Here is a 16,236-nt window from a genome sequence, read left to right as displayed (position 1 = left end):
CTCTTGTGCAAGGAACAGGAAGTGTTCTGTGACAATGTGGCTGGCTTTGTATCATCCTGTGTACTATGTGTCCCTTTTTTCTGACAAAAGTACTTTTTACCATCCAGCAAAATGAGCTGGAAATGCACAAACCTTTCTGACTAACTTTGTGCATGTTCAGAACTTTGAACGCAGTTCAGATGGATCTTTCTTGCTGCCTGGATCTTTGTTTGTTGTTTTTGAGTGTGACGAAGTGGGACAGAGAGAACACCCAGCAGCAACAGTCTGGATGTTCTACTGTTTTCAGTGAGAGGCTGAAGGGGAAAATATGGATTTTTTTTTTTGTTTTTTTTACTTTGACAAGCAGGAATCATGGACAGCAACAAATGGATTATTTAAGTACAGAGTCGACTGGATTTAAATAGGTAGGAGCTTTTATTTTTACCCGAGCCCACAATATGGCCATCAGGTATTGCGAAGACTTTGTGTCCGCTGTCTGTCTGTCCATCTGCCTATGCTTAGCATGAGTCCAGTCCTATTATATGCCAGGGTCTTCACATTTGCTGGGAGCACTCCTGAGACACAGACCTTGGACAAGTTCAAAGATGGCTAACCTTAACCTGTTCTAAGGGGTCAAAAGGTCACATTCTTTCTACACTCTTAACGTGTAGAAATAACGCCTTGCACAGTAATTAAGGCAAGCAGTGTCGTGCCCCCACTGCTTTGCCTCTATGGACCTCCAGGTCGAGTGTCAAGTGGTGCATAGGTGTACCACAGGCTTGGCAGACATGGAGGTTGCCCTGCAGTGGCAGTAATCCTACTCGCTGATGGCATCCATCGACCAACTATAGGATTCTTCCATTGACCTAAAGGGTTTCTCTGCCACAGAGCACCAGGGACACGCTGCTGCCAGCGTCCTTGGAAGTAGTTTTGAGACATACCCTGGTCTTGTCGATGGATACACACCAGACTGGTGAGCATGCACACCGTAACCCCAGCCAAGGGAGGCTTAGGGTGTACTGACACTTGCCCAAGGTGAGCACCCAGGCTAGTGGAGGGAAGGAGTCACCTTACTTCTCCATTGTCCAACCGGCTAATGTTAAAATTACTCCATTTTGCCCCCCGTGTGGAGCGGAGACACCGCACAACACCATGTGTGTGTGTCTACGTGCGATGTCATACTCATCAACATTTACATGTTCCACCTATGGGGGAAAAAAACATTTACGGTTTGTATGTTACCTGTACGTATTTAATTAAAAGTAAAAAAAAATAGTGTGGAGAGTGCAAGGCTGTTTAGCTCAGTGTCACACATTGTACATTAAAAAAAGAGCTGATAACACAGAGAAGCTTCTTTTAGTCCTCACAGACATAAGTAAAGTTATTGATGGACAGTTTCAGTTCAGTTATTGGTGTTTTTGTAGTGATGAAGTCCACAGGTTACATTTCAATGAGATGTCTGGCAGTGTTGTGTTTAAGAAACACGCAATTAATGTTAAAGGACAATTTGTTGTAGTCAAAAAGTGATGTTACATGATTTAACTGAAATGTTTGTGAATAAAAAAAAAGCTTTCAAAGTCATCATAAAACTGTAATGGCATCATTAAGTATTCATATCGGTACTCGGTATCAACGAGTACCAAATATATGTATGCATACTTCTGGAAACGTCTGGAAAAAAGTGGTATCGTGTATCCCTAGTTTTCACCAGTTTTGTCAATTACTTTGAAAAGTTACTATATTAATTACTTCATACAGTTATATTATACAGTTAGTTACTGCTGAATGTAACTAATAAAGTAAGTAGTAATCTAACTTGGTTATTTTTAAGATTAAGTACTCAGCAAAGTAACTATTAGTTACTTTGCTGAGTACTTGCTGAGCACACACAAGCTGTTAATTGAACATTTCAGAGAGGGAGAGAGACAGAGAGAGAGAAAGAGAGAGAGAGAGAGATAATGGCTGATCATTCAGTTTTCTAAATCTTTGATAACAGTGTTCAATGCATTTGATCATTCAGTTTTCTTCTCTTCGCCGGGAGCGCACATTGCTGGTTGTTATCAAGCTGCCACGGTCCAACTTTCATCGCTGTGCATTGTGATGGAGCTTTGCGCTGTCCAATAGAAATGAGGCATCAGGCCAAAACACGGTAGACTACAGTGCAGAAACATGTCACAGAACTGCTCATTTATACACAGCAGTTTTCTGAAGAAAATCCTTACAAATGTTTTTTTTTTTTTTTTCTGATTACTGTAAAAAATGTTTCTTACATTAGAACACTTGTATTTTCTTTTCATTTCATTTATATAGCGCCAAATCACAACAAAGTTGCCTCAAGGCGCTTCCCACAAGTAAGGTCTAACCTTACCAACCCCCAGAACAACAGTGGTAAGGAAAAACTCCCTCTGAGGAAGAAACCTCAAGCAGACCAGACTCAAAGGGGTGACCCTCTGCTTGGGCCATGCTACAGACACAGTTGACAAAATGAATATAATTATGTAATGTAATGTAATTAACATAGTGAAAAAATCTTTAGAAACCTTTCTTCATCTGTAAATTAAAACCATACTTACCTGTTGTTTCAGATTAGATTATTTCTTGATTAACATAATAAGGAACCTTGGACATTTAACACAGTTTGAGAACTATAGGTCTAGTATTTTATACATATACAGTGAGGGAAATAAGTATTTTTTTTCAATATTTATTTAATATATTAATGAATATATTACAAGACATTGAATGAAAAGGAGCAGAGGGAAGAAGAAGTCTTATATTTTCTGCCCCTTTTTACAATACAATCTTTCCATTTTAAGCATCATTATTCAACATTATTTAACAGATTACATTTTTTGACTTTGTCACATACCACTGACTTATTTCATAATTTTAGCCATTATTTAAAACATTATATTTTTAACAGGTTACATTTTAGACTTAAAACATTTTAGACATTATTAACAGATTACATTTTAGACTTTGTCACAACCCACTGACTTATTTCATAGTTTCATACTTACTTAATACATCTAGTTTAATTTGTTAAGTTGATTCTTTGATTTCTTTGCTGAGGTTGTTCCATAATTTTACACCATTCACTGCAATACTCCGTTCCTTTACTTTAGTTCTGAATCTTGGTTTTTTAAAGACTTCTATTCCTTTCGAATTATAACTACTTACTCTTTTTTCAAACATATTTTGAATGTTTATTGGTAAGGTATTTTTATTAGCTTGGTGCATTGTTTGTAATATTTTCAAATCAACTAAATTGTTGTGAAAGTGTCGTGACACGGACCCACAACAGGGGGCTATAATGAACGGACAATGGATAAGCCAAAAAGTAACAATTTAATGTTGTGAATCACACAACGACGTACAGACAATAACAATACAGTGACTGTCAATCATACACCAGGTGACGTGTGGGCAGGCTCGACGATAGAAGACGCCTGGCGAGAGGAAAGTCGGATCCACACAGCTTCCACCGCCAACGGAGCTGAAGAACACCGGAGCCGCCAAGCCCTGCGCCCCAGGTGGCCGCTGTCTTCAGCAGTCAGACCCGGTACTGCTGGCAGAGAACAGAGACAGTCCAGATGAGCGTGAGGTCGCACACTCAGTAATCCCACAGTCTGTATTCAGTAAAGGAGGAAGAACCTCCACCTCCAATCACACACTCGTGCAGCTCCTGTCTAACCACTTATCTGGTTGGAGTGTGAAGCGAAGCCGTCGCTGATCACACCAAACGCCAATCCCACAGATAAGGACACACCACAGGAAAACGGCTGCAAAGAAGTACAGATTATTACTCAATGTTTTGAGTCAGCAGAGAAGGTTACCTGATTGGTAGTTGATTTCTCGGCGGGGAGGTGGAGTTGCAGTCCGGCCTTTATGGTGGTGGTGATGAGTAGTGGATGAGTGACAGCTGGTATGGATGATGAGTGACAGCTGTCACTCCTGGTCGCTCTGACGCCCTCTCGTGCTTGAAGCCCGCGCTTCAAGCAGGGCACCATCTTGTGGTGGTGGGCCAGCAGTACCTCCTCTTCAGCGGCCCACACAACAGGACCCCCCCCCTCAACGGGCGCCTCCTGGCGCCCGACCAGGCTTGTCTGGGTGATGGGTGTAGAAGTCGGCCAGGAGGGCCGGGTCCAGGATGAAGCTCCTCTTCACCCAGGAGCGCTCTTCGGGGCCATAACCCTCCCAGTCCACCAGATACTACAACCCCCGGCCCTTTCGACGGACGTCCAGGAGCCGGCGTACCATCCAAGCGGGCTCCCCGTCAATGATCCGGGCAGGAGGCGGCGCTGGTCCCGGGGCACACAGTGGTGAGGTATGGCAGGGCTTGAGTCTTGACACATGAAACATGGGGTGTATCCGCAGTGAAGCTGGCAGCTTCAGCTTCACTGCGGCCAGACTGAGGACTTTGAGTATGGGAAATGGTCCGATGTACCTGTCCTTACGTTTGTGGGATTCCACCTGCAGGGGGATGTCCTTAGTGGATAGCCAAACCTCCTGCCCGGGCTGGTATGCAGGGGCCGGGGAACGCCGGCGGTCTGCATGGGCCTTAGCCCTCGTCCGGGCTTTGAGCAGGGCAGAGCGGGTGGTACGCCACACCCGACGGCACTTCCTCAGATGGGCCTGGACCGAGGGCACCCCGACCTCTCCCTCCACCAGTGGAAACAATGGGGGCTGGTACCCCAAACACACCTCAAACGGGGAGTTCCCTCCAACAGGTGTCTCCACTCCTCAAGAGCCTCCTTCACCGCAAGAAGTTCCTGATTGCCGACGTCATAGTTCCGTTCAGCTGGGGTCAACCTGCGGGAAAAGTAGGCACATGGATGGAGAACCTTGTCGGACTCCCCGCTCTGGGATAGCACGGCTCCTATCCCTAAGTCAGAGGCATCCACTTCAACAACAAACTGGCGCTTGGGATCGGGCTGCACCAGAACCGGTGCAGTCGAGAACCGGCGTTTCAACTCCCTAAACGCTGCTTCGCACCGATCCGACCAGGTGAAGGGGACTTTTGTGGAGGTCAGGGCTGTCAGGGGGCTAACTACCTGACTGTAGCCCTTGATGAACCTCCGGTAGAAATTTGCAAAACTGAGGAACTGTTGTAGTTTCCTACGGTTCGTTGGTTGGGGCCAATCTCTCACCGCCGCAACCTTGGCCGGATCAGGGGCGATGGAGTTAGAGGAGATGATGAACCCCAAGAAGGACAAAGAAGTGCGGTGGAACTCACACTTCTCGCCCTTCACAAACAGCCGGTTCTCCAACAACTGCTGTAGGACCTGACGTACATGCTTGACATGGGTGTCAGGATCCGGAGAAAAGATGAGTATATCGTCTAGATATACGAAGACAAACCGATGCAGGAAGTCCCGCAATACCTCATTAACCAATGCTTGGAACGTCGCGGGCGCATTGGTGAGGCCGAACGGCATGACCAGGTACTCAAAGTGACCTAACGGGGTGTTAAATGCCGTCTTCCACTCGTCTCCCTCCCGGATCCGAACCAGGTGATAAGCATTCCTAAGATCCAATTTCGTGAAAATTTGGGCTCCATGCAGGGGCGTGAACACTGAATCCAACAGAGGTAACGGGTATCGGTTGCGAACCGTGATCTCGTTCAGCCCTCTGTAATCAATGCATGGACGGAGTCCGCCATCCTTCTTGCCCACAAAAAAGAAACCAGCACCCATCGGGGAGGTGGAGTTCCGGATCAACCCGGCTGCTAATGAGTCCCGGATGTAGGTCTCCATTGATTCGCGTTCCGGACGTGAGAGGTTGTACAGCCTGCTGGACGGGTACTCAGCGCCCGGTATCAAATCAATGGCACAATCGTACGGACGGTGCGGGGGCAGCGTGAGTGCCATATCCTTGCTGAAGACGTCAGCAAGGTCGTGGTACTCGGCTGGCACCGCCACCAGATTGGGGGGGACTAAAACCTCCTCCTTAGCTGTCACACCGGGTGGAACCGAGGATCCTAAACACTCCCGGTGGCAGGTTTCGCTCCACTGAACCACAACCCCAGACGGCCAATCAATCCGGGGATTGTGTTTTAACACCCATGGAAAACCCAAAATCACTCGGGAGGTAGAAGGTGTTACATAAAACACAATCTCCTCCCTGTGATTCCCAGACACCACCAATGTCACTGGCTGTGTCTGGTGTGTGATTAGTGGAAGAAGGGTGCCATCTAGCGCCCGCACCGACAACGGTGACGGTAAGGCCACTAGAGGGAGCCCAACCTCCTTTGCCCATCTGCTATCCAGCAGATTCCCCTCCGACCCCGTGTCCACCAGTGCTGGGGCGTGAAGGGTTAGATCCCCACTCAGGATCGTGACTGGGATTCGTGCAGATCGTCGGGGTTTCCCCACGTGGGTGTTGTGACCCACCCTTAGCCCAGTCTCTAAGGACGAGTGCTGTTGTTTTGACCTTTTGGGGCATTCTCTGTGTATGTGCTTGGTAGAGCTGCAGAGAAAACACTCTCCACGGATCAGCCTCCTTTGTCTCTGATCTGATCATTTTTTTGGCCCTGCTCGTTTCCATAGCAACATCAACAGGGGGAGCTGTTGTCACGTGGAGAAGTTGGCTTCCTTTTGGACCCGGGAGGAAGAGGGACGGCTTGTGCCTGGCCACGCCCCTCGTCTCGTTCCCGTCGGTGTTCCGTTAATTGGTTGTCTAACCGTATAACCAGGTCGATAAGCCCATCTAAATCCCGCGGCTCGTCCTTCGCCACCAGGTGCTCCTTAAGGACCAGAGACAGTCCGTTTACAAAGGCGGCGCGGAGCGCAACAGCATTCCAGCCGGCTCGCGCTGCCGCGATGCGGAAGTTGACTGCATACTTTGCTGCGCTCCGACGCCCCTGCCGTATCGACAGCAGCACACTTGAAGCGGTCTCGCCTCTATGAGGGTGGTCGAACACCTGTCGGAACTCCCTCACAAACTCAGTATAAACCGTTAGGAGCCGTGAATTCTGCTCCCAAAGCGCCGTAGCCCAGGCGCGTGCCTCTCCTCGAAGCAAATTGATCACATAAGCCACCCGGCTGGCGTCTGCTGCGTACATGACGGGATGCTGTGAAAAGACGAGCGAGCACTGCATCAAGAAGTCCGCGCACGTCTCCACACAGCCTCTGTACGGCTCCGGAGGACTTATGTATGCTTCAGGGGAAGGTGGGGGGGGTTCGTTGAACGACCAGCGGAATGTCTGTTTCTGGCACACGGTCAGCAGGAGGAGGTGCTGCAGCAGCGCCCTGAGCACGCGCTTCCACCTGGGTGGTGAGAGCCTCCATCCTACGATTGAGAACACTGCTCTGCTCGGTAATTAAGTCCAACCGAGCGGTAAAGGCGGTTAAGATGTGCTGCAGCTCACCCAACATGCCTCCTGCTGGCGCCTGTGCACCTCGCTCTCCCATTGGCTGTTCAAGCGATGGTTGACGCCCCTCGGGATCCATGACGCTGGCCGAGAAATCCTGTTGTGAAAGTGTCGTGACACGGACCCACAACAGGGGGTGTTAATGAACGGACAATGGATAAGCCAAAAAGTAACAATTTAATGTTGTGAATCACACAACGACGTACAGACAATAACAATACAGTGACTGTCAATCATACACCAGGTGACGTGTGGGCAGGCTCGACGATAGAAGACGCCTGGCGAGAGAAAAGTCGGATCCACACAGCTTCCACCGCCAACGGAGCTGAAGAACACCGGAGCCGCCAAGCCCTGCGCCCCAGGTGGCCGCTGTCTTCAGCAGTCAGACCCGGTACTGCTGGCAGAGAACAGAGACAGTCCAGATGAGTGTGAGGTCGCACACTCAGTAATCCCACAGTCTGTATTCAGTAAAGGAGGGAGAACCTCCACCTCCAATCACACACTCGTGCAGCTCCTGTCTAACCACTTATCTGGTTGGAGTGTGAAGCGAAGCCGTCGCTGATCACACCAAACACCAATCCCACAGATAAGGACACACCACAGGAAAACGGCTGCAAAGAAGTACAGATTATTACTCAATGTTTTGAGTCAGCAGAGAAGGTTACCTGATTGGTAGTTGATTTCTCGGCGGGGAGGTGGAGTTGCAGTCCGGCCTTTATGGTGGTGGTGATGAGTAGTGGATGAGTGACAGCTGGTACAGATGATGAGTGACAGCTGTCACTCCTGGTCGCTCCGACGCCCTCTCGTGCTTGAAGCCCGCACTTCAAGCAGGGCGCCATCTTGTGGTGGTGGGCCAGCAGTACCTCCTCTTCAGCGGCCCACACAACATAAATCATGAAACTTAAGTACCCTATACTTAATGAATAATGGATTAGATGGATCTCTAAAATGACTATTGCTGATCATTTTTAAAGCTCTTAGTTTCCCTGGCTGTGTGCTTGGGGGTCATTGTCATGCTGGAAGACCCAGCCATGACCCATCTTCAACACTCTTACTGAGGGAAGAAGGTTGTTGTGCTCAGATACAGACGGTTGCCCAGTTCCGGATCACCTTTTTTAAAGTCCCGCTATACGTAGCCATAATGCAACTGAATGTCCTTTATTGTGTATTGTTGTATTGGGTATTTGGATGTTATTTAGCTGAAAAAGTCTGGGTGGAGTGGCACTTCTACTTAAAGTGTGAAGCCACATTATGTGTGGTGCAAACATTTGCCAGAAATGGATCACTTTTGCCGGTTCCAGATCACGACACTGTGTCACTTTGGGGGCATTCCTGGCATCTGGCTGGAGTCCTTCTAATACAGAATGATACACACTGTGCCCGAGAATGTGTTTTGAACACAAAATGATAGAAATTATACTATATATATATATATATATATATATATATATACATACATACATACACACACACACACAGCCTATTTTTGGTTGGTTGGTTTTTTGCTCAAAATGCTCATAACAGCTCCAAATTGGGTTTGCAAACCAGATTTGAATTTCATGCACTTTGGCTGAAATGTGCATTGAGTGGACACAGTGTAGATTCATTAATATTTTGAAGGGAAACAAAAGCAGACAGCTGATAAGAGGTTTTTAAGAAATGAGAACGTAAATCTGGAATATCTGCTCAACAATCCATTAATTACAGTCACTGTTCATTTTGTAATTTAAAAAATGGATCAGAGCAAGTGCTTGATTTTCTGCAGCTGCTTGTCTTTTTGTTTATACGTGACTTCTCATTTTAGTATTTAATTATCTGTGGTGGTATAAATTAACAGAGTGAGAACGCTCAATATTTTTGATTAAACTAAAACCGTTATTGACCTCACATAAGAACCTGAGATATCATTCTTCTTGGAAAATTTGTCACAGTGTCACATGTGGATGAATTACTCTTCCTGAATATGCATTGAAATAAAGATTGAGATTGTTCAGACATACTAATGAGTGAGTTTAAGCAGTCATCAAAATGTAAGTTTTAAAACAAAATGTTAGCAGTGTTACAAAAAGGGGGAACAGGTGCTGTACAAACTATGTGGGTTCTGACCCAGACTCCATCCTAGTCTGGTATTAAGGCCAAATTGGCATGTTCCTAGTATCAGTCTGATATCTAAAATCAGTTATCCTCTCCTTGCAGGTCTGCATCACATTCAAACCGAATTATAACATGTCTGGATTCGTAAACTCTATGAAATTCATTTCTGTCAGCGCCCGTCTGGAACACACAGTGTTGGTGTGGTCCAGAATCAAATCCTCCACCAATAAGTGTCTTGTGTGTGAGCAGTCTGGTCTGATATTACTCGTGACAGTGCTCTGCCACGAGTAGGTCTGCCAAACTGAGATCACCTTGGAGAAACATTACAGAAAACGTTAAGTGGCTGAGTTGTATCCAAGACAGCCAAGTTAAGACTCCAACACCAGTATTACTTCATCCTGCCATCTGTCTTTGTATGTGTTGTTCTTGAAACAGTCTGTGCTGGATGGTGTGGTGAAGCGGGCTGTGCATATCACACAGGGTTACTGACAGATCATTATTTTCACCTTGGGATGTAGTTTTAATATCGACTCATCTCTCTCCATGGAAGCTTAAGCCCCCGTCACTCAGCACTAACAAAGGACACCGAAGCCCACACAAAACCACAAATCTGGACTTAGACATCGTTTAACTGTCGTCCAGATTCAATCCTGTAGCTCGCGCTTTGTGTGAATTTTCAATGTGAACGAATCCCGACAACAACCTCAATTCGTCCGTATTCCTTTTTGCTCTTCGTCTTGATGGTTCCTCATCATTTCTGTAGTTGCTGTGACATCAGTGTTCCGTTTAACTCATCCAACTTCGTCCAGCTTCCCAAGTCCGACGTCTTGCACGATCGCTGATGATATCTGAATGGATCAATAACTAAAGCTCTGACGAGCTGAATGTACATCCTTGTATCGCTGATGACTCGTCCATGCGTGGGACGAAAAGCAACTTTGTCATACAGAAACAATAGCGGTAAGAACGTTTTATCAACTACTTTAACTATTTACGCACATTCCAGCCGTTTGTGGCTGGCCTGTGTGTGCACACACGTTGTTGTGAAGACAAACAACATATCTTACCTGTTGTCAAGACAACCAGATCCGGTGTCACAAACCGAATGGTCCGCCCCTAAAAATCCGTCTACCTTTTGCATCTGCGCATGCGTCATTTCGGAGCTCTGCCGTTTGTCTAAAGGCCCGGTCCACTGGGGAGAGGATTAATTGCGCATGAATTGAGTATACACATTTTGGGCGTTCGTTGTCGTCCGCAACAAAACTGGCCAAAAATAACAAATTCCTCGGTATGTAATCACCATCATATGCAATCACGGATGTATGACGCATGTATTGAGGAACTGGATCGATCTGCAACCAAAATTTTGTGCAGCTCAAAAAAGGTGGCAACGGAAAAAAACGTGCCTCTGCAAAAATTGCGGACATGTGCGGATATCGGCCGACTCATACAAGCATGTTTCACAGATGTTTAGCGAATATAAACCAATTTTGTGTGCAATTCATATGCAAATCTTCCTAAACGCCAGTGGGACGGGGCCTTAAGACAGTGTCTCTTCACCCAAAGTAATCAAATGGATTAATGGGATTATTAACCATCAGATGTCAAGGCAAAACTTCTTAAATCATTCTAAAGTCAGTTTTAAGCAGAAACTCTGCAAAATTCTGTGATGCTTTGAAATGGCCGACGCACAGTGAACGCATCAGCTAGAAGCTCATTTAGCCATAGCGCTCTGATCACTTCCGCTGTCTATTATGGTGAAATAATGCTGAGTTTATGTGGAAAAGATTGTTGTACAAAAGCTTCAAATATCTGTCGCTGAGATGGATAATGACTGGAGTACAGTTTGAAGCAGAAACGAGGTGATAATCTGTGAACCGCAGCTAATGTCGCATGTGCAGGTGCAATTTTTAGGGGGGACCGTTCGGTCGGCGACACCAGCACCTGCAGCTACTGCAGACATGAGGACAAGGCTGGCTACGCTCGGTCTCATACCCACTGTCGGTCACATCATCATGAGTGTTTCGTTTATTTCAAATCTTTAGAGCTTGATATATGTTAATTAAAAATATAAAAGACAAGATGATGGGTTGCATAAGTAGATAATCAGTTTAATTGCCAGTTTTCTTCAGACAAGTCAGAGGATGGATACATGAACATTTCCAACTCACTGAATATGTCTTGGACTTTATTTCCATCAGTTATGAAGAAGAACAAACAGTATGACACTCTGTGGTAAATCTGTGTGGAATAGACAGTTCTCAAAAACTGAGTGACCATGCAAGAAGGAGAAGAGTGAGGAAAGCCACCAAGACACCCAGACAACCCTGAAGAAGATATAGGCTTCTGTGGCTGTGATTGGAGAAATTGTGCATCATGCATATTTTGCATTTTGTATCACCAGTTGTACAGCTTCATGATGAAGTGGTATAGAAGAGGATTTTCTTTCACTAAAACATCATATCTCGGCTTGCATCTCAGATGTACCTTCAAGTACAGTTTATTTTACACTCGATCACCTGAAAGCAACAACAAATACAGGCTGAAAAGGTCCACTTAATGTTGTTGTGTGTCACACAAGGAGCCATGTGATTTCACTTATTTTGCTTATTTTATTACGTCCGCCAAGAACGTAATAAAATCACCGGTGTTTATTTATTTGTCTGTCTGTCTGTCTGTTAGCAGGATTACGTCAAAACTACTGCACAGATTTTGATGACATTTTCAACACTGATACATATTAGGCCATGGAAGAACTCATTAGATTTTGGAGGTGATCCAGATCTGGATCCAGATTCTGGATTAAGATTTCTCTTTATATAGGCTTTGAAGGATTACATCAAAACTACTTCACTGATTCTTACCAAATTGACACCACGGATACATATTAGGCCAAGGAAGACTCCATTAAATTTTGGAGGTGATCCAGATCTGAATCCAGATTATGGCTCAAGATTTCTCTTTATATATAGGCTTTGAAGGATTACATCAAACTTACTTCACGGATTCTCACCAAATTTACACCACGGATACATATTAGGCCAAGGAAGACTCCATTAAATTTTGGAGGTGATTCAGGTCTGAATCCAGATTCTGGATCAAGATTTCTCTTTATATAGGCTTTGAAGGATTACGTCAAAACTACTTTACGGATTCCCACCAAATTTGCACCACGGACACATATTACGAGTAGGAAGACGCCATTAAATTTTGGAGGTGATTCAGGTCTGAATCCAGATTCTGGATCAAGATTTTTCTTTATATAGGCTTTGAAGGATTACGTCAAAACTACTTTACGGATTCCCACCAAATTTGCACCACGGACACATATTACGAGTAGGAAGACGCCATTAAATTTTGGAGGTGATTCAGGTCTGAATCCAGATTCTGGATCAAGATTTCTCTTTATATAGGCTTTGAAGGATTACGTCGAAACTATTTTACGGATTCCCACCAAATTTGCACCACAGACACATATTAGGCCAAGGAAGTCTCCTTTAAATTTTGGAGGTGATCCAGATCTGAATCCAGATTCTGGATCAAGATTTTTCTTTATATAGGCTTTGAAGGATTACGTCAAAACTACTTTACGGATTCCCACCAAATTTGCACCACGGGTACATATTAGACCATGGAAGACTCCACTGAATTTTGGAGGTGATCCGGATCCGGCTTGGTGGACGTCAGAATTCACTGTTTGCTCTTGTTTTATATATATATATATATATATATATTGTAGGGGTGAGGGGGGATTCACAGTGCTGTGGAGTACTTTTTTCTGAAACGTTGCTCAGCATAAATCCACAGATCAGTGATTCATGTCTGTAACACAAAAAGATACTGTGCTGTACTCAGAGGACAGGGCCACTGGATATAAAAATGACAACAGCGCGAAGTGGAACTGAGAAATGACTCCTGTGTTGGGGTGCGCTCCGGTTTATGCCGGCTGGAAGACAAAACCTCAAATCTCCCTGCGTGCTCTCGGCTTCCCTCTGAAGCATGCAGTAATATCCTAATTCCCATGACTCCACATCCAGATACGTTCCTTAGGAGGAACTAAAAGCGGAGTGGATAATTCCTAGGGGGAAAAAAAACAAGTAAAGGGGGGGAAATGTGTATTTTTCTCTCCCCTTTATCATGAGCTCAACCTGTGAGTATGTATTGTTTCTTAAATGTGTGTGTATTTGAGTCAAAGCAGTGAGTGATGGTGATTACACTGACGGATGGACGTACATCCACAGCACAGTGTGATTAATCTTTTTTTTCAGTCACTTTTCTGTTTGCTCTACCTGCAACAGCATTTATTCTGCTGGAATAACGGCTCCAACAGAGCTGTTATCTGCTGCTTTGATAAAGTCATCTGTTGAAGCGAAAATTAAACATTCATCGGCAAAATTAAATCCCAACATAGCTGTGTTGTAACCATTTAAGCCTAGTTTGTTATGCTCCAAGCAATTTTCTCAGTGAGAGCGAGCAGAGCCAGTAGCGGCTGATTTGTTGCCCACAGTAATCAAATTAGATTCGTAAGCAACAGAGCAGTTGTAGAAGCTATTAAATAAAGCATTAAGGAGGTGAAGGCGCATTCACTGATTCCTGACTGAGTGCTCCATCTTAAAGGAACGAGGATGAAAAGTGATGCCTGGGTAATGAATTGATAATTTTTTTTCGTGTTTTAATGAGTAACACTGTTTCAGCACTTGGTGTTTTTTTCAGGCACACGTATCTGCAGCATGTGAACATGTGAATTAGTTCAAATGTGTCCATTTGCACTGGGATCTGTGTCCTGTAGCTCCTGCTCACGAGGCTGGTTTGCTCCTGAGGGTGGCACGGTTAGGGGCACCTCTTCATGGGGTAGCTGGTGTGTGCTCCCTGTGGGTGCTCTTTGCCTCTTCATGGTGTGGTTGTTGGTGGTGAAGCTGTCTCTGCAATCTGGGGGCTATGTGGCACTGGTGCAACTCCTCACATTCATTCACATTTTCACACATCTCATTGTGTTTATTATACCGTAGCTCTGTCACACATACAGTAAAATCACCAGTGTGAAACTAACACTGACAGTGTTAAATTAACACTGCTGGTGTACATATGGTCCTACTCTAGTCAGAGTGGGACCATACCCAGACAGCAAATGGATCCGGGCTGGATGTAGTCCAGCATCTGGTACCATTCCTGAAAACGGATCCGGTCCAGACAATTTTTGCAGCCTGGCCCAGATCCGGACCAGATCTGAACCAGTTCCGCAAAAGACCAACCATTTACAGCCCATATCTGGCATGGATCTGAGACTGATGTGGTCCGCATCACAGCACCGTGGCAGGAACATGGGGTTAGCATAACAATAAGCAATTTTATCTGCAGTCTGCAGAAACTCACCATTAGGGGTTATAAACTCAGGCCTGTGAAAACTCTGCAAATCCGTGGAATGTGCAGATTTCATCATGGGGGGGTGTACTGTGTGCTCTGTAATCGTGATCGTCACTGAGGTTTTTTAAAGGCTTATCGCAAAGCAGTTTTTTCTTTACGGCAAGCAAGTTTTACGGGGGTAAGTTCCATGGATCCGAGGAAACTGATTTGTATCTGTAACACGCAGATCAGTGTCTGCGGACTTATAAAACTTCCTTGTGGAGCCCCCCAGAAGCTGAAAAGTTTTTGCCATGCTAATGCTCCCCTGAAGCATTTACTCAAAATAAAGTTTGGAGAATCTAAATGACATGGTGAGATGCTGACGAGCTTCGCTCATTCATGTCCGCGACATATACATATTATAATAGCTAAGTGGCCTCTATGTGTGTGCATGCGTGTCTATGACTTTGATCACGGAAAAGCAGGGGACAGATGACATTTGCTGTTTAGTATTCTTATGTATTTTGGATCAAGGATGAATGCTGCAAAAAAGGAAAGTTGACAGGACAAATATTTTTGGAGAAATTAGTAAGTTATCTAACCAATAAAGAGGGAGACATTCTGCTGCAATGAACCATGGGTGTTCAGGGCTTTCAGATTTTAAATGTTGTTATTGTGGTTCATGTTATTTTAACAGTGTTGTGTTATTGATTTATTGTGTTTTTGTAGATCACTTGGTTTAGTCAGTTTAGTTAAGTGTTATGTTGCTCTTACCATCAGATAGTTAAGTCTCATGTTGGTACCAAGAGTGAAATGTGTAGGTTTTAATGTCTTTCGCCACAGTCTTTTTTTTTGTCAAATTAAAAGCACCTGCTTATAGCATCTGTATGTGCATGCGTGCAAGCGTGCATGCATGAGTACGTGAATGCATGCATGCAACTTTGATCACAGACAAACTGTGGACAGCTGACATTTGCCGTTTGGTATGCTTTTGTATTTCGGGTCAAGGATGAATGCTGCAAAAATGGAACATTGATACAACTAATATTTTTGGAGAAGTTGAAGATATTAGTTAACAACACTGAACAATGGATGTTGCTAACTACATTCTGGTCTCACACGCCATTCCAGCTGAGGGTGGTACGTCATCTTTATATTAAAAGTGTGAGTGTGGCAAGTGATTTTATTTAGTAAGTTCAATGTAAGTACATAATATAATTGTAAATACATTAAAAATACATGGATGACACAGGAAAGTATAAGAAATAACTCAATTTTAGTTTCATTAGTCCACAGCACCTTATTCCAAAATGAAGCTGGTTTTTCCAAATGTGCTTTAGCAAACCTCAAGCGACTCTGTTTGTGGCGTGTACACAGAAAAGTCTTCCTCTGCATTACAGCATCATACAGCATGTCTTTGTGCAAAGTGTGTTGTGTCTCAGTACGAT

At 44.8% G+C, this 16,236-nt stretch overlaps 1 protein-coding gene across 1 annotated transcript in view; it reads left to right on the top strand.

Annotated features, from left to right (window-relative positions):
• The window catches only part of si:dkeyp-14d3.1 (transmembrane protein 132C), an 807,657-nt gene that overhangs the window by 763,983 nt on the left and 27,438 nt on the right, over positions 1 to 16,236 (top strand). The gene's annotated exons all lie outside the window — the stretch shown is intronic.

The sequence above is a fragment of the Thalassophryne amazonica genome, chromosome 5 (assembly GCF_902500255.1).
Source record: "Thalassophryne amazonica chromosome 5, fThaAma1.1, whole genome shotgun sequence".
Classification (NCBI taxonomy): Eukaryota; Metazoa; Chordata; class Actinopteri; order Batrachoidiformes; family Batrachoididae; genus Thalassophryne; species Thalassophryne amazonica.
Note: the sequence above shows the minus strand (reverse complement) of the source record. Positions and strands in the feature narration are given on the sequence as shown.